At 44.7% G+C, this 11,160-nt stretch overlaps 1 protein-coding gene across 2 annotated transcripts in view; it reads left to right on the top strand.

Moving 5' to 3' along the window:
- The window catches only part of B4GALT4 (UDP-Gal:betaGlcNAc beta 1,4- galactosyltransferase, polypeptide 4), a 49,296-nt gene that overhangs the window by 12,004 nt on the left and 26,132 nt on the right, over positions 1-11,160 (top strand). The window contains exon 2 of one of the 2 annotated variants that reach the window (XM_015406129.1): positions 1,688-1,868. The gene's annotated coding sequence lies outside the window, so the exon portion shown is untranslated. Of the gene's footprint in view, positions 1-1,687; positions 1,869-9,387; positions 9,415-11,160 lie in introns of those variants that run through there. The other variant, XM_015406130.1, reaches the window with a different exon arrangement.

An 11,160-nucleotide genomic window follows, 5' to 3' on the forward strand; every position in this document is an offset into this window, starting at 1 on the left:
TGTTGCAAATCCGGAAGCTGCAGCTAGTGCAGAATGCTGCAGCTAGGCTGCTGATGGGTCTCTCAAGGAGGGACCACATCCGGCCGGTGCTGCAAGCGCTGCACTGGCTGCCTATAGCATACCGGATTTGTTTCAAAGTGCTGGTTCTCACCTTTAAAGCCCTGAATGGCCAGGGTCCAGTCTACCTGAGGGACCGCCTCTCCCCGTATGTTCCCCCAAGAGCGCTGCGATCGGGGAGCCTGGACCTCCTTGAGGTCCCGGGCCCCCGGAATATCAAGCTAGCCCTAACCAAGGCCAGGGCTTTTTCGGTGGCGGCTCCTACCTGGTGGAATGAGCTCCCGGCGGAGATCCGGGCCCTGCGGGACCTAGTGCAGTTCCGCAGGGCCTGTAAGACGGAGCTCTTCCGCCAGGCTTTTGCGTAGGAGCCGCCGCCGTCGCCACTATACCACCACCGTGGCCTGATTTACCATCTACCTGGCTCTGGGTGAGGGCTGACGTTGCCCACAAGAGGATCATTACTCTGGCGTTCCTTCTTTTATACCATCGGCCGCCAGTGAGGGACATTGACCACCTTGAACTGTTAAAATGTACCGTATAGCACCATTTTAATTTGTATTTATTAAGGTTTTAATTGTAATTTATGTTTTATCTCCGGCGTTGCCGCTTGTTTGCCGCCCTGGGCCGCTTGGGTTGGGCGAGATATAAATCCCAAATAAATAAATAAAATAAAATAAAATATGTATCTGTCAGACGTTATAGGTGTGTTTGTAATGTGTTAAACAAATCTAGTATTAACCAAATTTTATTGTGCAGTGCTTCCTGTCAATTGCTCTGCTTCTTTGTAGCTTCACTCAAACCTGTTGCTATGAGACATAGGACCGATTTATTCCAGACCAAAAGTCACACTCGCTGTTAAGTAGGTGTGAGCCTCTTATCACTGCCCATATTCGCAGTGGCCTGTGTGATGACTCTGTAGCAGCTGTCCTGCCTCATAAAAGTGAACAAATCATCAGGAAATGCTTTGCATTTTTGAAAAAGTTTTGGTTCCCCTTTATCTCTCTCTCTCTCTCTCTCTCTCTCCCTCTCTCTCTCTCTCTCTCTCTGTATACACACACTTTTCTCTATTTTGTTTTGATTTTGTTTGTTCATATTTTATTCCCCCTCTTGCTTGTATATTTATGCAAGAACAGTTTACAATTTTTCTTCCCTTCATTTTGAGTGCATTGACCATCCAAGTATCAGATGTGCTAAGTGGCAGAATAGAAAGGTTTATTTTTCTCATCCTCTGGCTGAACAAAATGTCATCACTCACAACGTGGTGTGTTAGGGGAGCCTCTTTCCTGTGCTGTGACACAACAGAACCTCTGTAGTATTGGTTACGTTGGCAAGCAAGGCAGTATATGAAAGGTAAATGTTGTAACTTGAAGAATTTTCCCAAGGATTGAACGATGGAGGGAAGGGGGAAATGTGGGTGTATTTGTTACGTTTGGCAGATGGTTCTATCTGGTTTTATTTTGTGGAAATCTAGAGAGTGGGGTCCCCCCCCCCCGCTCCAAGTCTCTGAGTTCCCCCCAGTGTGGCTCCTTTCCATCTCCTGTTAGAAAGGCAAAAGGGTGGGGGAAATGAAGTACAGAAGGGGAGTGGCTTTTGATAGGAAAAGGCTGAAACTGGTGACTTTTCTTTCCAGAGGTTCCTGCAGTTTTGAGCAGACTCCTCCTCCTGAATCCGTGCAGAGTCAACAGAGAGTTCTTTATGGTGTGGGGTTTCATGAATGAAGAGCGCTTGCTGCTTTGGCACCGGAGCTGTCTCAGCTGCGAGAAGAACAAAACAGCTTTGCCGCAAGAAGAGGAGAGCAGTGGCAGGATCAAGTAAGTCTTAATGCGCTTGTTCTGTTCCTGGCTCAAACAAGAAGAAAAACGGGAAGGAGTGGAGGAGTTCCCTCTGTGACTAGAATGCCTCTTTTCTGGCATAGTTCTGCATGGATGCTTGATAGGATGTCTGTTAGGTTTGAACACCTTTCCACTGTTCCCTAACAGTTAAGGATGGCGACAGAAGCTATAGGGGGACTTTTGTGGGATCTAGACGGATGCCACTTCATGGCTGTTAAACTGAAAGTCTGCAAAGAAGCTGATTTTAAAAGCATTAACTGAACTCCGGTCTCTGTTGCTCCTTCTGGTTCCAATTATATCTGTCAGTGTTTTCAGCTCACCTGCCTTACATTTCCGATTCCCTGTTATGTGGTCATGCTGGCTGCTGGAATAAAGTTGTTGCCACTTGGTGAGTGTTGACTCCACAGGATATACTTTCCTGACCCTTCTGAGGTTTTTCTAAAGCATTTTTTTTTCTGTTGTCCCCTTTCCTATTTGTACCATGTGTCTTCCAGTGTGGGAGTCTACTGTAATACTTTATCATCATGCCCTGAGGGCAGCCAAAAATCCTGTTGCATGGGAAACTGAGGCTTGTGGAAGGTGGTTGAGCAGGAAATGGATGATCCTGAAAATGTGTGCTTTATTAACATCCAGTTGACTGTTGTAGCGTCTCTTGCTTTTGCTGTGTAAAGCACTATTTACTCATTTCTGAATGCTTAATCATAGCATGCCTTCATGACTCAGTTAGTTCTTGCAGGGTGAAATAGCAGTCATTGTTGGTTTCTGACCAAGGGAAGACAAGAAAAATGTTTGAAATCTTCTTTCAAGGGGAAAAAAAAAACTTGGGTCAGCCAGTACTCAAGTGGCAGCTGTACCATGTCCAGAGATCTCAGGATCACCGTGTTGATCTTGTAATGCTTTACACTACAGCAGTCGTCTTCAGCTTTTCAGGACCCACGGACCACCTTTAACCCTTAGGAGGCAGCAGGGACCCCCCCATGAGGTGCAAGCTCATAACATCAGAGGTGACACCAGAATTGCGTGACAGGAAGAGGAGGAGCCAGAGGGTGTGAACATGTCTGTATTAAAAAAAGAAATCCTCTGAATTGTTCAGTGACTCCACCATGTTACTGTGCTGTTCCTCTCACTGTGCATGCAGTGTGAGGCAAGGGGGGCGTGGCACCCTTGCTATCTATACCTGGGCCTCAGCAACAGGTCCTTCCAAAAAACAGCGGCCCTACACGGGCTCGTGACTCAGCCGGTGAAGCCCTGTGACCCAGTTGAGGTCCCAGCCCATGGGTTTTATGCCATTTCTCTGTAGCTTAATCACCATGATAAATATTTATAAGTACTTGAATGTGTTGTGTATTAAGTTATAGTAGTGCTTTATCAGTGTTTCCATTTTGATCTTTGGAAACCTTTTCAACTTTTTAGTAACTCTGTGCATAAAACCAGCAGACCGGATAACAATTGCCTGCATGCACTTTCTGAATACTGATTGGTATCTCTTCTGCAGAAGCAAGCAGATATTGTACATCTCTCTGAACAACGGTTGCAGTGCTGTGTTGTTCTAAATTTTACAGATGATGGGATGTGTAATAACTTTTGAAAACATTTGCAAGTTTCACTTCAGATTATTTGATACTCAGTTTTTTTCCTGATTCCCCATCCATTTATCTAGATGCACTTTCTGTAACATACATATGTGTAACAATATAGCATAGATGCAGTCCTCAAATGTTCAAACTTCCTTTCTCCTTCTGGGTTTAGTGTGTTGCTGAGAAGACTGAAACTGGGCATCACATGCATTTGATTACTTTGTGCATTCAGGTTTTATTGAGCTTATTTCTTCCTGTATAGATATTTTCTTGTTGCTGTTGTTCCATAGACACTTCATAGACCTCTTCAAGACCCCAAGTTGTACAAGAAATGGTGTGGGTATATGATAGGCTTCATTGTTTCTTTGTCATCTTACCCTAATACCCCATGACGTAATACTCTAATTTAGAAAAGATGGATTGATTTAAATCAAGGTGCTTTAAATCAGGTTTCTGGATAGTATGCAGAATAATTAGTTGCTATAATTATTTAAACAATATAGTTGCAACTAAATAGACCCTTTTATCCATCTCAGGATAGCATATGTGGTTCTCTACTCCCCTATAATTATCCCTGCAACAAGCTGTGAAGTGGGTTAGACTGGAAGAGGGTAATTGGCCTAGGGTAACCCAGCAAGCTTTGTAGCTGAGTGACTATTTTAATGTGGGTCCCTCCAGTCCTAGTCTAACATAACTGCTGTACCAGACTTGTTCTCCCAAGCCCAGGAGTATAATCCAAAACTTACATCAAACAGCCCACATACCTTGTGCTATAGTTACATATGTTTAGGGGAGCAATTATGAAATTAAGTTTTTTTGTTTAGTGTGTGCTCCCCCCCCCAAAAAAAAGATTGTAACAGATCACTAGCATGGACTGACAGTGCAGTCCTTAGAACATTTTCTTGGGAGTAAGCCCCATTGAATAGACCTGAGTAGAATTCAGAGTGGACCTGCCTGGTGCCCAGAATTTTCCAGAAAGAAAAACTGGTAGTTGCTGGGCAGAACAATATTTGTCCATGATGTGGGAAGTAATTGATTATCAGAGGATAAACATTCATACTTTGAACAATAATGGATACAATATTTTGATTGACTGTGAAAAAAAACAGCTTGACCTCAGAATGTTTGTGCCTCCTGGTGCATTATTTTACATAGCAATGGGAAAGCAGAATGACTTGATGCCTTTGAAAGAAGACCATAATTTTGAGTTTTTAAGACATTGGCTTGGTTTGGACAGTTTGGCACTACATGATTCATGAATGAATCTAGGGAATTCTGGGGCTTATGCACATACTCTTCCCCCTCTCCTTCCCATGCTCAGTGCAGCCTTGGTTGTTTCCTGATTTGCAGTAGGCCATGATCCCCCCGTGTAGATCCTGAACTAGGAAACTGTGGTTTATACTTGCTTTCCAAACCAAGGTTACGGAGCGTGGTTTGTTCTTAGCTTGCTATCCTGGTTTGCAGAGAAGGTGAAGACCATGGTTTCACACTTCAGATGTAATGGCAAACTGTGGTTTAAGGCAAACCAGAAAGTAGCTAGTTAGATCATGATGTGTGGGGGTGGAGGAAAGGAAGTGCTGCTTCTCCCTGGCAGCTCAGTCAGGTGTGTCTGAAATCCTGAGCATATGCTAGGAGAAGGTAATGGGATGGGTGAGGACCAATAAGCCGAATCTCAGTTCAGGCAAGACAGGTTGTGGTGGTCAATGGTAAATCTGCTCAAGGCATAAGGAGTCAATGTGTCCTGGAGTGGATCACTGTTCTCCTGAAAGAGCTGGTCTGTAGCTGGGGGGTGCTGATGGATCCTGGGTACATTTGGAGTTGGCAGCTCTCCTCTGTGGCACATAGTACCTTTAAGCGGTTTTCACTGATTTATGGCTGTTCCTTTGGAAGAACGTTTTGGCCTCCGTGATCCATGCTGTGATCCTGTCCAAGTTAGAGAACTGCAGTGTGATTTACATTGAGTAGCTTTTGAATACTGTCAGAAGACTTCAAATTGTCCAAAAATGCAGTGGCTAGGTTGCTGTGGGGGGTGGGATACAGGGTTCATAGGGCTAAAAAATTAGCATTGGTTACCTGTTTCCTAGCACAGTTGAAAGTGCTGGCTGGTATCTTATGTGACACTTGAACAGTTTGGTACCAGGATATATAAAGGTCCTCCTCCCATACTGTCCAGCTGACCAGTTAAGGTCCTCATCTCAAGTACTGTTCCTGTTCCCTCTGACCATGGAGGCGAAGCAGGCAGTGACTAGGGATGGGGACTTCTCAGTGGTGGTACTCTGCCTGTGGAATAACCTTCCACTTGAAGCTCACCTAATACTGCCTTTTAGGCACCAGCCCCAAATGTTTTGGGTTTTTTTTACACAGCCTTCTAACTGAATTCTGTCTTCTTGCCTAGCTCTCTCCCCACTTTTATGTTGCTTCCTTTTATGCTGATCTTTAAACTGCTGGCTGCTGTTTTAAAATACTGGTAGTGGATTTTATTGTTGCTGTTTTAGTTTGCTTTAGTCAATTGAGTTATTTTGTAATTTTATAAATATTAAATTGTATTGTGTTACTTCATATTGTTGGCCTGTTACAGGCAGATTCTGTGGAGTGTCTATATATCTAATAGTGAAATCTGGCCCCTGCCTGCAGATACCTAAACCTGCAGATCGGGGCCACACCAATGCTAAAGAGGTTTTTCTGCAAACTTGGGGGACCCCTAGGTTTGCAGAAAAATCTGAAAACTTAACAAAAATATATTGGGTTTAAATTGCCTCCCAAATAAAAAAGCATTGTCTGCAATGCAGAGCCTAGCTGCCGCAGTAGAGGATGCTGGGAGAGGCTCAGGACCCAGCTGCGGCAGCGAAAGACGGTGGGAGTGGCTCCCAGGCACTGCTGCTGCCGCCTCTCTCCAAGGTGGGTGGTGGAGCCCAGGGTCGGTTCCGACTAGGCGATGGGGGAGATGGGATCCTCCCATGAGTCTTGTGGGCTCCCAGTTGTAGGATATAAATACTTTAACTTAAATAAGAAGCGAGCAAAATGAGCCTGAAGTCCCATCCTCTTGACCCTCTCTGGCTTATTCATGTAGAGCTAAACTACAGTTAGGTAGTATTGCTGAGCTGAGCTGTAGCATGTATAAATTTTATAACGTTTCTGGTTTTGGTATAGTTTTTTTTTTGTATAGTTTGATTTTTTTTTTTTTTGAAAAACCATAAAATATTATCTACCCTGAGGAAAAATGCTCTACTGGTATCATGAACAGAAGCCTTTAGAAATGATCTCTTTGTTTTACAGTCAAAGGACCTTGTTATATGCATATGAGTTTTCCTTGTACTAAATATTTTAACAATTTTTGTGTTAATATTTAACATTTATTTATTTCTGATTGTTATCTGGGTGGTGGTAATGGATGTCATTCAAGATCATTTCCTAATTCTGGGACCAGTTCACACATGCAGGTTGTTCCTCCATGCCATTTCTCCCAGCTCGGCCCAGTCATGGAGCTTCATGCAAAATATCAGCATAACCTTGAGCATAATATCAGCATAGGTATAGCTGGCTGTGGGAATCATGGAATTTTGGAAACATCAGCATGTTCTGCCAGCTGCTGTGGTAATGGGGATAGCTGTTGATTATATCTCTGCACACATTTCATGCAGTGCTTCATATTCAGGGATGGTCAGCAGGGGTCACAGGGAGGCAGAAAGTATCTGACTTGTGTACATGAACTGGGCCCTCCAGTCTGCAGTCTGCTGTAGTTTCATACGAAGGCCAGTGCCAAAAAACCCATCTGTCATTTTGTGCACAGCTGTGGATCATCTGGTATTCTTACAAAAGGAGGGTTATGTTGGATAAGGGGGAGCTGGAGCTGAGGCCAACAAAACAGCAGAAGTTGCCTTGTAATTGTTTATTTAGAGATTTATATTGCCCCCCCTTTCTACACAACCAGAACTTAAAGCAGCTTACAACATTGTCTTCCCCTCCTCCATTCTATCTTCAAAATAGTCTCCATGTTTGGTAGGTTAGGCTGAGAGAGAGCAATTGGCCCAAGATTGCTAGTGAGCTTCTACAGCAGAATGGGGGTTTGAACCTGAGTCCCTCTGATGCTAATCAGACACCACTGCTATGCAACACTGGCATAGGCCTCCATATTATCCAGTTTTGAATTGATTTTCTGCAGTTCAGCCAGCATATGGCGCGCAAGTTCACTTTCCTGTTGATTCAATTGGCCCAAGATTGCTAGTGAGCTTCTACAGCAGAATGGGGGTTTGAACCTGAGTCCCTCTGATGCTAATCAGACACCACTGCTATGCAACACTGGCATAGTAGTTGGCAGAAGAGACAAAGCAAGCCAAATTCCATGGCCTGCAGCTCTGAGGTCACACCTGTGCTGATGTACTCCTCTAGTGGGTCCAGGTGTAGATTGGCCCTCTAAGGTACCAGGATACTATTTGGTGGGCGACTGTCCTGGCAGATTGCTGGGACCAGGAGTAAAGCAAGCTGGGCCCTACTGGTACGAGGAGCACTACAGGGACTGTTTGGCTTGACCTCATTTGCCTGTCATCTCCTTCCGTATCATGATCTAGGTCTGAGCTGAGCAACCACTGCACTACTGATAGTGGTGTAGGTGGTACAGGAGACAGCGGGCTGAGGCTATACTTGTGATCATAACCACTATTAATGTCTGGCTCAGGTTGTTCTTATAGTCTAGTCTGCCCTGGCTGGGAAAATTGCTGGTACACATTCAGCTGCATCCATGGTCATTGCCAGCAAGCTAGAATTAAGGCTGTTGCAGTCACTCTGTGGTTGAGGAGTGTCAGCTTCTTTATCAAATGTCTTTGGGGGCTTTTCAGTCAGACTGGGGGTATATCCTTGTAGTGCTGCACCCATTTTAAAGTGCTGCACCCATTTTAAACCACTGGTGCATAGGAACCAGTGTTTTTTGAAAGTGAAAGGTTTTGAGACACGGTGGAACACCTTCTTTAACTGGGTGGCCATTGTTTAAAAAACACACCCTACTCCATTGGGAATGTATTTATCACTGCTTTCTTTAGGAAACTATGTTCATTACACCTGAGTTGTATCAGGTACCCTGTCTGGCTACTTACTAAGGTACTTTTTCTAAGGCTGTTCGTAAAATAGACAGTAGAAGAGGTAAAGAAATCCTTGGTCTTTTGCCAATATATCTGATGGGAAGCTTTGAATAAGAGTCTTACAAAAATTGTTTGGAAACATATGGAACAGCTAGTGCCCTGTATAGCTTACCAAAGATAAGATGATACATTTAAACTTTCAAGGAACTTATTATTATTTTTTTGCCAGTGGGGTTGCATGGTACCCCAGAGGTATAATAAATATCATAAAACTATTTAAGCAAATATGTACCTTTTCAGAGTTATTTATTTACTTCATTTATAACCCATCTTTCTCTCCAGTGGGGACCCAAAATGTCTTACAGCATTCTTTCCTCCATTTTATATATGATTTCATGCATTCCTCAAGGATAATTATTTGAGTTGTGTCCCTCTGGTTCATCTCCCCCCACTTCAGTTTTACTTTAAAAACAAAGTTAAAACTGAAACATTTTTGGGGGAGTATGACACCCCACCTTGGAATAAATACGAAAACAAAGGTACCATACACCCAGACTTATGAGGTCATATCTACTCCAAATGTTCTGCCTTTGCCACATGTTGAGAACAGAAACTAAGGGCACAGCAATACATATGACATCAATACAAAGTGAAATGCTGCATAAGTTCACACAAAGAAATTAATGCTGAAATCCAACTTCCATGTTGTTTATAATTCTTGTATTTCAACAGGTGGACATCATCCAGACACCAAAGTGTTGACAAGATGTACAGAACGGGATGAACTTCTCGAGTTTTGCCGTTCGTTTCGAGAACAATCTTTATCAAACTTCAATTTCCAGTGGTCCATTCACAGTCTAATTCACCACTAAGGTATCGAAACATTCAGGAAGGCTTCTAACAGCTCTTATCACCAACCATTATTATTTCACTATGGACAGTAAGACTTACTGTCCATAGTGAAATAATAATGGTTTGCCACAAGTTGAACAGACAAATAATTGAGCTAGTTTTGTATAGAACTTGGTATCTCCAAAGTGCCAAAGGATTTTAAACCCGGTAACATATTGTCTTAACTTGTCTGTTCAAATGCGTCTTTTGTGCAAAGAGCATATTTGTTGAAAACGTCTGACTGTCTCGCTCTTTTTTTATGCTTTGCTTTGCTATAATTCGCTTTTGGGAACTTTATTTGGGTACAGAATCTGGAACTTTAAGTAATTACCTCAGTCCTATCTGAGTATTCTAGGCCAATATCACATCTACGGAGAACCCTAATCTAACCCTGCTTTGCGGGGAGGGCAGAGTATAAATCTGATCATAAATAAATAAATAAAATAAATAATACTACAAAACTTCATTATCTGTGTGATATGTTGAGTTCTTTAATTAACAACATGGAAGTCTGCCATTAGTCTTGTTGCTTTGATTTTTGTTTTTTGTATTTTTTTGCAGTTTTGTGTGTGTGCGCGCGTGCCTGTGCCTGGAGGTCATGGTGACCTCTGGTGACTCCTACTGGGCATGGAGGACATTCAGAGAAGTGGCTGGATGGCCTGCCTCTGCTCCTGGCCTCTTCCATCCAAATATTTGCCAGGGTTGGCCCTGAGATCTGATGAGACGGGGCTTTCCTGGGCTACCTAGGTCAGGGCACTGCTCTGATTTTTTAAAACTTCCTTGTGTGTATTAACTTCTTTATATGTTCTGATTTGTTTAACTTGTGTTAACGTTTTTGCAATAAAGGCTGTCATGGAGGGTGGTTTTATTTTGTAAGTTTAGTCAAGTTGCACCTGTCATTTAGAATTAATGACTATAGAAAAAGTTCTCAACTTGGATCGTGGCTAGTGTTGCCATGGGCACAAGGGCTTCTGCTCACAGAACATGATTTCTCGTCCACCCCTGTCATACATAAGCCCCAAAGGCTCCCCTAAGTCCTGGTATGCAGGATCGTTCTTCCCTGTAGAACAGAATGTCACAAGGGGTGGACCCGTGATACTCGCGGGGGGTGGGGGGTGGGGAGGGAGGCAGAGCTCCAAACGGAGCTCCAAAGTCAGAAGGCGGAGGAGGAAGCAGCAGGAGGAGGTAAGTCCCCCCCATCCTGCCAGTTCCTCCCCCGCCCCCCCGCTCGATCTCCCCCCTCTGGCCTTCCCCCCCGGCTCCGATACTCGCGCGGGGGGGGAGACACTCCACGGGAGAAGCACCTGGAGGTGAGCCTTCTCCCTTGCCTCCCCTCCCCGGAACCCATGGCAAGGCCTGACATCTCGGCCCGGCAAGCTTCCCCCTCTCCTAGCATCCTCACCCTGAGGTGGGGGATGACGCGGGCAGCCCGGTGGCGGCGGCGGCGCCTGAGACAAACGTGCATCGTCCTCTTCTTCCTCCTCCCCTTCCTGCGGCGGAGGGAGACCCAGTGGGCGGGCGCGGTCCTCCTCCGTCCTCCACCATCATCCCCCCCATCCTGCCGGTTCCTGCCCCGTCTCCCCCCCGCTCGATCTCCCCCCTCTGGCCTTTCCCCCCGGCTCCGAAGTGAGGGCCGAGCGGTGAGCCGCTCGACCCTTGCTACTCTCTCCCCTTCCCCCTGGCTCTGAAGCCTTGCAGCTTTTTCTTCTCCCCCCCGGCTCCGAAGCA

The sequence above is a fragment of the Gekko japonicus genome, unplaced genomic scaffold (assembly GCF_001447785.1).
Source record: "Gekko japonicus isolate JY-2015 unplaced genomic scaffold, Gekko_japonicus_V1.1 scaffold919, whole genome shotgun sequence".
Taxonomy (NCBI): Eukaryota; Metazoa; Chordata; class Lepidosauria; order Squamata; family Gekkonidae; genus Gekko; species Gekko japonicus.